Source organism: Lissotriton helveticus, chromosome 5_1 (genome assembly GCF_964261635.1).
Source record: "Lissotriton helveticus chromosome 5_1, aLisHel1.1, whole genome shotgun sequence".
In the NCBI taxonomy this organism is placed as follows: Eukaryota; Metazoa; Chordata; class Amphibia; order Caudata; family Salamandridae; genus Lissotriton; species Lissotriton helveticus.
Genome location: NC_136065.1, coordinates 714380693 through 714396357, shown reverse-complemented (window position 1 = coordinate 714396357; position 15665 = coordinate 714380693). Strand labels below are relative to the sequence as shown.

At 42.8% G+C, this 15665-nt stretch overlaps 1 protein-coding gene across 1 annotated transcript in view; it reads left to right on the top strand.

Annotated features, from left to right (window-relative positions):
- The window catches only part of TLL2 (tolloid like 2), a 2328887-nt gene that overhangs the window by 40116 nt on the left and 2273106 nt on the right, over window positions 1-15665 (top strand). The gene's annotated exons all lie outside the window — the stretch shown is intronic.

Genomic DNA, 15665 nt, shown 5'->3' with positions numbered 1-15665 from the left:
AGCGGGCATGACTGTTCTCGGGCCGGCCAAGCAGTCATGTGCACTTAAGGAGTGCAAACCACTCCTATCACTGCTCTGGTCCGCCCCGCCCCAAGAGCCACTGACTTCAATAGGAAAAATAAAATGATAATAGCAAAACATTATTATCATTTTATTTTCACTTTTGAGCAGTGGGCGACGCCCCTCCGCCTCAGCAGAGGAGCCACCCCTGCTGACATTCCTAGGCGACTGTATTATGTGCCTGTTAAAACAAACTGCGTTATGGCATCCTGTGCCAAGAGTAAATATTTTAATCAAAATGAATAGGTTTCACAGCGTGTTGATATTTCTAACATTTGCATATAGCCATGTCTGAACTGGGGTTGCAGAGTGGGCTAAAGAACGGTGATGGATCAAACCCAGATCTTTTGACTGGGTGTGAGTGTTTGATTGGTTCAGATGCTCCGTCCATCACCACCCCCTTTTGTACAGATATTTCTAACAAAACGCACCCTGGCAATGTTGGGAAATTTACATGCCTTCTAGGCAAACCAGCCTTGACCCCTTTGCCTCATGGGAACAGTCCAGCCCGAACTGCCAAGCCATGTCTTCTCTGGATGTCTTCTCTGGACCGGAATCAAGCATCCTAGGACCAGGATAGCTTGATTCCAGTGGCGTAGTGAGCACGGGACCCACGTCTGGGCAGATCCTCAGAGGCCCGCCCGGGGCCAGACGGACATGCCCACCATTTAATTGATTAAGAGGCCGGACCATTTCATTCATGAAGAGGCTTGCTAGGGGCTGCGGGGGCCTGTGTTATGCCCCTGTCCATGAGCTCACCATTTAATTATTGAGGAGGCCGTGCGTGCGCACCATGGCTGTGCACACCATTTAATTTATGAACTAAGGGGCATGCTTGCTCCGCCGAGTGAGGTTACACCCCTGATTATAATTCCATGCCACACATTTCAACTATAAATAATTTAACCCTACAACATTCCATACCACATAATTAAAAAAATTAAAAATTAAAAAACACATATTTCCACTTCACTCCACACCACATAATTCCAGATCACGTAATAACATTCCACACAACTTAAAACCACTCCAAACCACATAATTACACTAGACACAACACAACTCAACTACACATAATTCCACGTCAACCTACATAATTATACTTCACACAACATATTTACACTCAACTCAAAAACACATAATTACCCTCCACAAAATACAACTCTGCAACATGCTGAATATTTCCACTCCGCACACTTATACACCACGCCACATAATTCCACAATTCATCCTAACACAATTTATCACACAGCATAATTACACTCCACCTAATACCACTCAGTACTCTATAATTTACCTCCACATAAATATGCTCTACTCCATACTGCATACATACACTCAACATAAATCCAGTCTATGCCACATAGCAACACTCCACATAGCTACACTTCACACCATGCCTCATAATACCACTCAACATAATTTTACTCAACAACGCAACTTCCACGTCACACAATTCAACTCTACACATTTCCATTCCACACCACATAATTCACAACAAACTACATAAGTCAAACTAACACAAATGCACAACACACCACATACATCCAATCTACACCACAAAATTCCACATCATGCTACAATATTTAACAGCACACCACATAAGTAAACTCCACTACATTCCACTCCAAAACACAAAATACCATTCAAGATAATCCCACTCCAAGACACCCAATGCCACTCCATGACACCCAATCCCACTCCACTCAATACCACATAATTACACTGCACACCATGCCACATTATTTCACTAAACGGATCCAATCCATGCAACACAATTAACAATTCTAATCCAAACCATATATGTCCATTTGACACCACACAGATTCACTCCACATCAATAGCTCTAACTCTCACAAGTGCGAGACAAATTGCATTGCACATGCTTGTTTACCTTCCAATGCGTCCCAGCAGATCCTCTTTCTGGAGCTGCAAACTGTTTCGGCCCAAGCCAGCTCTGTGCTGCCTCGGAGTAGCAGTGCCCTGTGGTGAACGGTCTCTCTGAGGCCCCCACCCCCATCCTTGTTCCGGGCCTGGCTCATGGCTCTGACTGAAGAGAAACAATGTAACTTGTTACTTTGTTTCTCTTCAGTCCTGGGTCAACCGAGGAGCTCAGAGCAGGTTGCACACTGCTGCTGCTTTAGAGCAAACCTTTCACAGCTCTCTCTGCAGATGAGCTGAGGGGCCCCCTTTCATGTACTGAAGACTGGGGGCCCCCGCACCGCAGGGGAGGTGGCGTTGTGTGTTACGCCCCTGCTTCCAGATTCTGCAGGAGGTCATTCTCTAATCTTGCCCCTGTCCACAGAAACAAACTACTTCTGCAACTCAGTTTATGTTAAAAGTTTGGAAAGTTAAAAAAAAAATCTTAAAAACATGGTTATTTTAGCAGGTTATTTCAGTTTTAGTTAGTTTTGCTTGTCTGTATGCAGCTAAGCAACAATATTTTCCTCTGGGGATGATTTGCTGCGCTATAATAGGTGTCGCTAACATAACCTCTACCACACTGATGCAAATAGAGGGTAATGAGGGCCTTATTTTTTAACATTAAATTAGCTCTGTCTCTTCTCTTCTCAGGTATTTTGATCTATAGACCCCCTGGCTGCTCAAATAATTGCTTTCCCTAACTGTTTCATTTCATTGCCCACTTTTCCTTGCAATATTTGAATTTTACTTTCCTTGTGTATTTTAACATGCATATGGATAATCCTGAGTGCTCTCCGGCAGAGCACCTTGGTTTTACCTTTGCAGGTATGAACCTTCCACAGTGGATCCTGTCCCTCACACAAAAGGTGGGACATATGCTTGATATGATCTTTTCAAACATTGCTGACTTCCAGGTTTATACGGCACAGTGTCTCATTTGGTCAGATTATGTTTTAGTTCTCTACTCTTTTAATGGGCTCCCGAGTCAGAAGAAGGTAGATTCCCCATCACCCCCACCCTCAATCTCTTACCAGAGCATGGCATAAAACTACAGAGACATATCGTTTCCAAAAGCTACAATCCACAACTTCTTTAACAGGGATCCCTGTCCCGGATGTGGCCAATTTTAACAAATGAATCACCAGTGTCCTTGATTCGGTTGCACCGTTAGATTATTTTGTAAGGTTTTGTAAGGTCACTTAATAACATTGAACAAAAAGTATAACTTTAATTTAATTTAAAAAAAAATCTATATGAGGCCAAAGCAATTTAAAACTCGAACACAAAACAATTTGGAATCTTCAGCCACTTTTTTACGACATTGCATGGGTGCGGTTTTCTATAGTTTTTGAATTCACAAAGTTTGGTAGGTTACATCCGAAAAAGTCGCAGATATCCAGGTGAACTTGTGACTATACTAAAACATTTCTGCATATGCAGTAATTGGTAGGGTACAATTGCGCATGGGGAATACAGGAATGCATTGCATTTTTTTTTAAATTACACTGTCCATTTCCTTTACATTGTTTCCCTGTGCAGAAATCTCTTCTTTACACCTCTCCCAACGCTGTTGGTGTTTCAGATACATTCCCAGCTTCGAAAGGGAATTTATTCGTGCCCTTGACTGCAGTACATTTCCTGGTTAGGGATAGGTCTTAATAAAAGTACATTTGTGAATATCTCACAAACTAAGTTTGTTTCCGGTATTTCTTGATATCCCCACTTTGAAACGCTCCGTTTCCATCCCTGATGTAGGATTGGCTCATGCACAATATCACGCCATCAGGAGATATCACGCATGAGTAAATCGATTTTACCAGAGCAAGGTCATCTTTTGTAAAATCCTGCGCTTGTCTACCGGGATGTTTGTGTGTGTAAGTTGCATTCAGGTGCACAAATGGATTTGAGAATCAGACGTTAGTTACATGTAATATGTCCTACTATAAAACGCAAGCAATTTGTGAACCGTTCCTGCAAAGTGCCTTGTAGTGTCGGTGTCACCCGGCCTGTGCCCTACAATGTTGCAGCCTGTATCACCCCGAAGGGTGGGCTCGCCTGAGGAGGTAAATAAACGGTCGAAGGCCGCTCGAGGTCTTGGCCCTTAGTATAGTACTATATAGTACTATAGTACTGCCAAACCGTATATATATATATATATACATATAGGCCTATCCGGGTGCCAGTTTATCCCCTCGACACCCCACTCACCACATGCGTGAGTGCTTGTCATGTGAAAGCCAGTTTGATAATAGAAGAAAATGTTAAACTTAAAAAATATTGACTGTAACAGAGCAGTCCTACAGTTCACGATACAGCATATCACCTCACACTTAAGGAATCCTATCTTAAGGTTGGGCACGTTTGTAAGATTTGAAAACACCTTTTGAACAAGTAGTCCCATCCATTCATTCTACTTCTTTTATTTTTTTATTTAATAATTTTATTATATACATAACATTCTACTTCTTTTGACCTGTTGACTCGCAGATTTATTTGAACCTGTGTGATAAATCGCCTTTTTAGGTCTCACTAGAGTCAGCACAAGCGCGGCTCTTCTGAGACTTTTAGTAGCTGCTTCAAAAAGCGCCACCTTGCTGGCCACCAGCTTGCAACAATGCGCACAAGCGCAGCACTTTTTCTGGTCTCGCGCACAACTCGCATCACCATTCGCATTTTTTTTCCCGCAGCCGCGCGGGCCAATGCTTGTTTAAATGTGGGGACTTCAGTGGTTCCAAATGAATCACACCGGTTGCTTGAAGTATTTGTCCCTTTTTTTCCTAATTTGAGTTTAGTTTTTGTGTAGCATGTGTCATGGGAGCGCGGTACTGTTAAAAACATTGCCACTCCTCTAACAAGCCTTTTATTTATTTATTTTATTGCTTATATAGCGCAGGAACTCGATCTCCGAGGAGATATCTCCGCGCTTTGTTTTATCCGCTGGTGGAGCCAAGAGCCATGTGCCTGTGAAAAAATGGCAGGTTACTGAAAAGAGAATAGATGAGTCTTCAAGCATTTCCTGAATGCGAGGAAGTTGGGGTTTATTCTAAGACTGGTGGGTATTGAATTCCAGAGGGCAGGACCCTTGTATGAAAGGGCTCGACCTCCCTGTCTTTCTCTTTTAATCCTCGGGATCTGAAGCAGGCCTTGGTTCTCTGATCTTAGGGTTCTCCCAGGTTGGTAGAGTTTAAAAATTTCAGTCAGATATCTGGGACCAACTCCATACAAACATTTATGGATGGTACAGCATATCTTAAACTGTACTCTCAGATGAATAGGGAGCCAATGTAGCTTATTTAGTAAGGGGCGGGAGGGCGTTCTGGCAGGGGCATTGAGAATTAGCCTAGCAGCTGTATTTTGAACCACCTGAAGCCTCCTTATCTGTTCCTCATTAGCAGACACCAGTAATCCATTGCAGTAATCTAGTCTGCTAATTACCAGCGTCTGCACTAGTGTTTTCTGATGTTGATCCGCTAGGTAAGGAAAAACCCTTCTGAGTAGGCCGATCACTCTCAGACAGGTACCTGTAACCTGTATAGCGTGATCTTTGAGCACCAAAGACTGGTCAAGTTTGACACCCAGATTTTTCACACTATCCTTTGGACACGGAGCTACACCCAGTTCCGAAGGCCACCATTCAGGTGACCAGAGGAGTGGGGCATCTCCAAAGAGCATGACCTCCGTCTTACCCACATTGCATTGTAGGCAATTGGAGGCCATCCATCCAGCTATCGCTCTCATTCCGGCAGCAAAGGAATTCCTAACTGCAGGGGTCATATTTTGGAATGGGAAAAGTAGCTGGGTGTCGTCAGCATAGGATATAGGTGTGAACCCATATTCCCTGACAATGTTCGCCAAGGGGGCCACATACACATTGAATAATGTGGGGCTTAGGCATGAGCCCTGTGGAACCCCCTTTGTGAGTTCCCTAAAGATGGAATAATGGGAGCCCAGGCGAACATTTTGATGGCGGTTGGAGATAAAACTTTTGAGCCAAGATAAGGCCATTCCACCCACTCCTATCCCCTCCAGACGACTTATCAAGATGTCATGAGACACTGTGTCGAAAGCAGCGCACAAATCTAATAGCACCAGAATCATTGAACCTCCCCTATCCTGTGTCATCCGGATGTTATTAGTCACAGAGAGGAGGGCTGACTCGGTGCTATGATTTGGCCTGAACCCAGATTGAGAAGGGTCCAGGCCGTCCGCTGCTTCGATGAATTTAGAGAGATGAAAGTTAACGTCTCTCAGTCATCTTACTTAGGTGGGGTAGGAGGGATATGGGTCATAAATTACTAAGTTCTGACCAGGGTAACGCGGTGTTTTTGCGTATTGGGTTCACTACTGCACTTTTCCAGTCCTTGGGAATCTTGCCTTCCTTAACCACTTGGCTGCTAAGGCACATGATGCACTTCCATTGACTTTCCATTGAAATCAATGGAAACTCCATGACGAGTTACCCTTGTCATTAGCACTGAAGGGGTTAAGAGAAAGATTAATTAGTGTTTTAAGGCTCGGCGCTAATATACTACCCAGGGGAGCTATCATTTTGGCAGGTAGTAGGTCAATAGGTGAGCCTGATTTAATTGAGTTGAGTAGAGTATTTACTTCAGTTAGACTAATCTCTGGAATCATGGTCAGAGTAAGTCTATTTAATCTACTTTCCATTGACTCACAACTGGGGGTGTTGGTAGGATCCCCATTATTTGATGCCTTAGTAATTTTATCATAAATTAAATCAATTTTATGTTCAAAAAATGCAGAAACCTCATCACAAAGGTTTTGACTAAAGTCATCTGGACTTTCACAGGCTGTAGGCTTAACAAAAGATTGTAAAATTTTAAAAAGTTCCCTGGTCGAATTTCCTGCCTCTGTTATTTGTAGGTCAAGTTTAAGTTTCCGAGCTTTCTTTATATTTTTAAGATACTTAGATTGAGCCTCCAAGTAGAGTGTTTTACTAATAGGAGTACGTATTTTCCTCCATTTCTTCTCCAAACTCCTGCATTTTTGTTTCTCAGTTCTTAACTCCTCAGTGTACCAAGTTTCTGTATTTACTTTGGTACATTGCTTATGTAATTCTAAAGGTGCTAGTACATCAATGGCATCTAGGAGTGCTTTATTGAACTTATCTAGACCTTGTTCAATATCATCCTCTTCAAGAAAAATAGGTTCTTTCCATATTTTCTGTAGTTCTTCAAGAGTTATTTTGTGCCATTTCCGTTTCCAGATAGCAGGACGGGGTTTTTGGATTAGTGGGTAAGGGCCGAGTAACTTAAATGTTAGCATATAGTGATCTGACCAACTAATATTAGTGGGCGGAAAACATATTATTTTAGGACAGTTAGAAAGAATTAAGTCCAGTGTGTGACCACCCAAATGTGTTGGGCCTGTATTCTGGATTTTAAGTCCTAGACTAAGTAGATCACCAGTCAAAGATATGGTGTCCGGGTTATTAGAAACATCTATGTGAACATTAAAATCTCCAAGGAGAATGAAATCCTCATTAGCTCTGAGGTATGGGGCTAAAAGTTACATAAGAGTTATAGAAAAATCGTAATATGAGCCAGGGAGCCGGTATATTAGCGCTCCTTTCCACTGTAGTTTGGGGGAAAGCGAGAGCCTAAAGATCATTAATTCCATCTGGGCATTACAACATTGGTCTAATACTGAGACTTTTAAAGTATCTTTATAAATAACGGCCACACCTCCTCCAGTTTTATTTAGGCGATCTAGATGTAAAATCTTGTATCCAGCTGGGATTCCTAGCATTATTGTAGGGATAGTGTGGGGCTTCAGCCATGTCTCTGTTAAAAAACAGATAATCTGGCATGTCTGTATTAATGAGATCCCATAATTGTTGATAGTGTTTGGGTAGAGAACGTATATTTAATAGCAAACACGTCCGGAAGGTTCTTTCTGAACAACATGTTTAACATTGAGTGCGTTAACTGCTCCCGGTAGGGGGGGTGTCTGATCAGACTGTTTATTCACGGTGGAAGCACCCGTGTCAACAGGGAAATCCCTGACTGGACATATGAGTACAGCCTGAAAACGACAGTTAGCACAAGAGAAAAGGACCCTCAACGTTAGGCCAGGATTCCCGTATACAAGTAGTGGTGATTTTCGAGGTTATACTGAGAAGTTGGTCTCTAGAATACGATGTAATAGAACTGACCTGAGTCCCAGGATTTCCAGATCTAGGGGGCAATGCCATGTCCCTTCGTCCCGTCCTGTCGGGGACGGGCGCAGACGGGCCTTTCTTCGGCGCTTCTTAGGCGCGCTCGAAGGCGCCCCCTGCGCGCAACCGCTGCGCGCTTAGGGGAAAGGCGTGGCTAAATAGCCCAGATAATGTTAGCGACTAGAGCGCTGACCTCCGCTCTAGCGGAAGTGGGAGTGGGTGTGCCTGGCTCTTACCTGTCCGCCCTCCGCTCTACGGTCGGACCGGGGCGGGCAGGCTGCAGTATCGAGCCCAGGCGATGAGGGGAGAGTGTTAGGTAGATTTCCAGTAATTCACAATATGGATTCTTAAAATCAATCACATATTAAAAAACAGTGCCAGTTAAAAATAATGTCAAGTTTAAAAATAATTCTAGCTAACTCCTCGCAGCCCTCGCAAATATAGACAGACAGTCTTCTCACTCTGCCAGCGGGTGAACAGCGGGTCGGGGAACACTGCCACCGTCTCCCTACCGCAGTCGGACCGGGGATTTCGGATAATGATTTGGGGCTTTTAATAAGCAGCCTTAGCGCGATGTAACACGCAGCTGTGGGCGCTGCGGCCTTCTTAGAGGCTCGGATGGCTTCCAGGAGGAGCCGCGCTAGCTGGCAGACTTCGCCACCTCTGTGAAGGCCCGCGAGTAGGCCTGCTGTTCCACCGGTATGTAAGCATTGCCTAGGCTCATTTGATTCCCACAACACAGCGACGTGATCATAAAAGCTGCCTTCCAGAAGCCGTTCTGGTGAGACGCAACAGCACAGTGCATGGGGCAACAGGACACGCCAGGGCAGCCTTTAAAGCTTTGTGCCTGCACAAGGGTCTGTTCACAGACACCAAACACTCGACTGCCTCTGTGCTGCAGCAGTACTGATACCTGCCACTAACCGTAGGTTAAGTAAATATGTTCATCTCCGTGCAATTGATTCATGAAGGGGAATTCCATGAGCATGGCAGTCATATTACATTTACATCTTCTGTTGGCAGGCTTTTGTTGACGGGACGAAATGTCATTATTTACATGCACTTTCTTTATTCGTTCTGTACTTGTCAAATGTCCCTTTATTCTGTACTTGACAAGTGTCCCCTTGTCATTTGTGCTACCGTTTTCTTATAATCGTTATTATTACTCTTCTCTATACCCCTTCATACCAGAGTATTGTTCTGTCTAAGAGTTGTAAATGACACAGTAGATTGCCCGATCTCGCTGTACTCCCTTTAACAACTTCGAAACGATGAAGAGTTAAGTCCGTTCTGCCGAGATTAAAACCTTTGAACTGCAGATCACACCACGTCTCAGCTGTGAGCACTAAACTCGCCTTCAGCCCATCCTTTTTCTATGCAAAACGTTTGTCATTGTTTAAGTTCTAGTTTTACATGTGAATTCTAATGGTTAAGGGGAATAAAAAACTCTTTGATGCGGCCGCAGAATTTTGTAGACAAACACATGCCTCACCCTTCTTGCACGAGCCTAGAAACTGACGCTTACACTTTTTTCTTTTTATTTACTGATCCATTGCTAATATGAAAAAAAAAGTAGCGCAAAGCCATTTTTTTCTTCAAAAAAGGGGTGGGGTAGAAGTAACATGGAGGGTGCGGCTAGGGGAAGACAACTCAGAGGGGGAGGAGACCACATTGGCTGTTGAATTCTTAATTGCCTAATTCCCTTCTTAATTGCCTACACGATTAAATGAAGAAAGTCATTTACATAAATTTCATTTTGCATTTCACAAGTTTGCCTAGTGGCTCTATGACACATCAGCCATTCCTGACTTTTCAGCCAGCAGCATGTTGCATTGTGGGGTTTGTAGATATGATTAAAACACTTTCATCGTGTGTTCAGTAACCCCAGTATGTAAACGGATATTGACAAAAATGCCAGAATTGGCCAAAGGTGTTATATGTAACATGAAACAAATTAACTGCTGTGTTTCAAAATTTTACCTTGGCGTCCAGTCAATTTAAAAAGAACTTTATTCTTGCATAGCATCCAAAGTAAATTCTGGATCATATTTTGTGAGTGTTCACTTTTTCATTTACATCATGCATTGACAATGAGAATTCTTGTCTATTGTATAGGGGAACACTTTATACAGAGCTGAACTACACAGCAGAGGTACAACATGGGCAGCAGCACCACAATCTTCTTAACACAAAGAATAAGCAAAGGGTAGGTGGCAGTAGTACAAAGAACGTCACATGATTCTCTCACACATACATGACAAGTACAACGCGGGAGTGAGAGGCGTGAAAGAACAGTTGCATTCTCTCCGATAATAGAAAGATATATACAAGAAATACAAACCTCCTGTAAGGAACATCCTAACCTCTTTTGGAAGTATTGTGCATTTATGAATTTGCATAGAATGATGAACCTTCCCTTACCTGGTGTGGCACCGGCACTTCTTTCACAGGGCCGGGACTATGATTTCTGGTCCTGCAGGTTGTGGTCTCAATATTAATTGCCCAATTTTAAATAAAAAGAACCACATACCTTGCATGGTGATGGGCTGGTATATTTCCATAGGCAGGCATACATCTGTTCAGGCAGGCATGATTGTGTATCATCACTTTAGTGATGATGTAGTCACGCCTGTCATGAATCCAAGCAGTCATCATTAACAAATGGCTTGGATTCTATTCCCCGAGACTGCTGCACCCTGCCACTGCTTGAGCCTAAACCTCGCATTGGATAATTTTAGTGGGGGCCTGCAGCCCTGCAGTGCTTCTATCCTCAACGTGCTTGATGTGGCTGTGGCCCACCGCAACTTGTGTGTGCTATGGAGTCACCTGCAGTTTCTGTGCGCTGCCTCCAAGCATCCTAATTGCTGAGTGTGCTTGAGCCCAGTAGGTGCAACAGCCATACTCGCTTCTCACAGGCATTGCAGCATTGCGGCTGGGGACAGTGCTTGTGCTGTGGCAGGCAGGGTCACAGCAAGCTGAGCAGTGGATGCCTATGCCGTCGTCATAGCTGGACCAAACTAATCACAGGCAGCACCAGCAGTGACATGACCTGATGTGCTCAAGCAGCCTCCTGACCTGCAACAAACCCAGTCAGACTGCACTGATTAATATGTTAAATAAAAGCATTTTCATTTGGTGTACATTTAGTTTTCGCACTCACCTGTCGGTGTAGGTAAAGAAGTAAAATGCATGTCTTAGGGGACAGACAGCAGAGCATGGTTACATGATAGAGAGTGAGGCAGTGCAGGTGCTGAAAGTTGGGCATACCAGAGGTAGAAGTGGGCTGTAGCCTCCTTGGCAGCATTTTCAGCCCCGGCACTTCATTTTTTACAAATTAAGCACTGGGGATGCTTTATCAGTGGGTACCACATCTAGCACTGGGAAACATTAGAGAGTACATCTCTTAACTGTTTGACCAATCTTCTGGATGCGGGTTCCCCAGTATGGAGCGGTAATGTCCCTAATATTCATAGTCTCCCTATTAGAATTACATGTGGGTGAGCAATTTTTTATTTTATTTATTGGCGTCGCCCTACCATACGATCAAAACAAGCATTGGCGATGCAATAGATCTTGCATTACTTAAATGCAGAGCTATTGGCTTTGCAAATTTAATAGATATGCAGTGTCCGCCTGCCTTTGTTTTTTTATTTATTGACTTTTGTAGCAACGGCTGCACGATGCGCTTTAGATGTATAAAACTAAAGCTTGGCGTGCCTCTATTGGTACATAAGTCAATAAATGGGGAAAAGAAGTTATGCGGCAGCCGCATTTTTTAAATATTTATTTACCATTGTAGCAGTCACAGCACACCACGCTTTTAGCTTATTATGTATAAAGTAAACAAATGTAAAAAAAAATGTGGGTTCCGCCTTTGCTTTTCTATTTATTGACTTTTGTAGCAATGCTGGCAAACCACGCTTTACTTTTAAACATGTTAAGCTAAAGCACAGCGTGTCGCCATTGTTATAAAAGTAAATAAATGGAAAAAATGCGGCATCTGCTCGCCTTTGTTTTTCTATTTGTTGACTTTTGAAGCAATGGCGGCACGCCACGCTTCAGCTATAGGTGTTTAAAGCTTAAGCCCGGCATGCTTCCATCGCCACAAAAGTCAATCAATGGAAAAAACAAGTTGTGTGGTCTCTGTATTCTTTTTCTATGTATTACTTTTGTAGCAATAGTGGCACACCGCTGTTTACCTTAATATGTCAATTTTAAACATATTAAGCTAAAGCGCCACGTGCCGCCATTGCTATAAAAGTAAATAAATGGAAAAGAAGTGCTGTCTCCGCCCGCGTTCTGTTTATTTAATTGTAGCAATGGCAGCACGCTATGCTTTACATTTAGATGTTTAAAGCTAAAGCACGGCATGCCACCATTGCCACAAAAGTCGATAAATAGAAAAAAAAGTTGTTCGTGCCACGCTGGAATATAAAAAAACAAGCATTGGCATAGCCAATAGGTCTCACTTTTGGGACCTTATAAGTATTTAGTTATGCAGCACCATATCCTTGGTGCAACAACATCAACTGTTGCATGGCTAAATACTTATAAGGTCCCAAAGGCGAGACCTTTTGGCTATGCCAATGCTTGTTTATTATTATTTCATGGGTTGCATGCTTTCACTGGTTATTGACAATTGAGTAATGTGTTACAGCACTTACAGGGATCCAGGTGCACAGTGATAATTTCAGTTTCAAAAAGTAAGTTAAGCTGCTCTAGATCATCGGGCATTATGGGTCATGTGTATTTTGCTTCTGGTTCACCCCTGAAATCATGGCAGAATCATATCAGCATTAATGGCCACAATTAACAGGTAGAAGGCTGATCTTCCTAGTCATGCACGTATCCCCACCAACTACATTTATATAGTGCATATTACCCATGGGTATTGAGGTGCTGATCATTGATAAAAGACCAACTGGTACACAGGGACTCATAGTGCACAAGGCCAAAGAATGGTAAGAGAAAAAGTCAGCTGGGGGTTATCCTAGTATAGAAAGGACAAAGAAGGTCCATCCACACACAAGGTCTGACTTAAGTTTTTTCTTGAAGAGATCTTGAAATGGAGCTGCTCAAAGTTTCCTGTTTAATACTTTCCATTACTTAGCTGTATGAAAAGGGAAGTGTAAGCCACCTTTTGAGTTAACTCTACAAGGAGAGGTTGCTGAACAGGAATTTCCCCTGAATTCCTGAATGTGTGCCAGGGCACATACCTCGGAAGAGTGTTTTTGAAAGTAAGTTGGTGTCTAGTTGTTGATGATGCATGTTTGAGCCGAACACCAGGGTGTCATTTATTATGCTCCCTGACCAGGAGCCTATAAATAGACTTAAAGTTTGAAACAATATCTCCTTTAACTAGACTTAAGATCAGCAATTCAGAAGCATGCATGCAATGCCTTTACTATCAAGGCATAATGCTCTAAAGAGAGGAGGGAGCATATGTAACAGCGTTTCTTGACTTGGAAAAAGCAATGTTTGACCACAGATCTAATTAGTTGAGTCATGTACACTTCTTTACTTATGTACTAAGAGGAAGGGGTCCCAGCCCTATCAAATAATTCATAAAGAAAATTCAATCATAGAATCACACGAAGAATGAATCAGTCCACATTGTTTTAATCAAAATGGGAGATAGCGATACATATCATGCTTTTTAGACAGTAGACAATATGTTGAACAGTGCCCCAGTATGGGAGAGGAGGGGGTGGGTGATATCAAGTGAGGAAAATGTGATGGGGAAGGAATGACGTGACAGAATAATCAATTGTTTGGAAGTGAACAGTATAAAGAGTTACATATTCTGTACAAAAAGGACTTCAAAGTTCAAACTGCTGTATTTACAAATGTCATACTCCATAAAGTTCAATCAATGAAAAATTAGGACATGGAGTTGGCATAGAAAAACAAATGGTTGTCGACGTTTCGACCCTCTGAGAAGTGCAGGTAATTCATATTATCCTTGCCGTGGGGTCTTCATCAGGACGGGTATCGGGGCAGGTAACCTATTTAATATATACAGGTAGTTGGTTAACTAACAGAAGATGTGTAAAATACATCATCCAGTCAAAAATAGCAACACAATTATTAATACGTATAAGAACTGGAGGGAGCCTTTGATTAAGACTAGACAATTATTCATTAATAATGTTCTCTGGTGCCAGTATATGGCAATTGATTGGGAATATATACAACAATCCCATTTTCCATAACGTTAAGTGCCTTAGTTTGTGAAGTAATATAATCAATGAATGGGAGCGACGTGAAGAAACAGATTACGCGATGGTGTTGGTAGGATGGAAAATTACCAACAAGGAAACATTACCTGTACCATGAATGGATACGGTTTGTTTGTAGGGAAACTCTTTTTGCTGTGTCTGAAAGGAGCACAAATTAATGGTCACTAGAGCGATACATAGTTCGTCGGGTATCGTCGGATTAGTACGAATCAGGCAGAAACAATTATCATGGAGAGAGACTCACCCGGACCAAGCGTTCAAGACGCATTCCTCGGAGGGAAATTGTTACTAGGGAAACGCACAGCGGTGTCTGTTAAATAATGGGAAAACAAAAGAGAGTGCACTAAGTACAAGCAGGCGGCAGCATTGTAATCTGCATCTGCATTCGTTTAACAGCGGCACTCGGAGTAAACTTACCAGGTGCCGACTGAATCTGGCGGTGTAACGGTAGACTTCGCAATGGCGAGTCGATCTTCCTGATTCGTTATGTTACCATGGGGATAAGGTCACATGGTGGGATGTGCCCATAGTTGGGTAGGAAAAAAGACTACGTGTGCGGTTCAGCGTTGTCATGGAAATTGGAACGCTCGAGGGAGAGGACAATTCGTCTATGGTGCGGTGCAGATCATGGTGACTCGCACATATAGTATTGCTGGGGATTATACACGTAAGAAGGCACACCAATGATTCTCCGAGAGAACTATAGTAAATTACATTCAAGGTAACGGTAAAAAATTATTTACAAGGATGCTGTCTCATAGTTAAAGATTAAAATATGTGAAGCATATGACGTGGGGCCTCAGTCACGTGTAACAAATCATTTGAAGGAAACATTAAGTCTAAGTGAGGCGTACCTCTCACATGAGGGTATAAGCCTACCATCACTTGATGACATGCTCATGGATGTAGATCAGAGTGGGGCGTACCTCTCACATGAGGGTATAGGCCTATCGTGTGAAACATGGCTTCGGTGGTTCAGTAACCAGAACGGTAGAATACACAAGTTTATAATGGTAAAAACGTGTTTCTCGCATAGGAGTAGGTGGAAATATCCAACATATATACATCTAGTTTCATAAGCATAGTGTTGCTGGCGCATAAGTTGATGAGACGTACCTCTCGCATGAGGGTATAGGTCGCACCAGTCTGTTATGCGTTAGACAGTTTCAAACCAAGGTTGCCAATTGAGAAAAGGAGCCATCGTGTTCATTAAGTCCCGTTTCAATGGAGTCAAAGAAAAACATCCATTTCAACTCACGTATGTT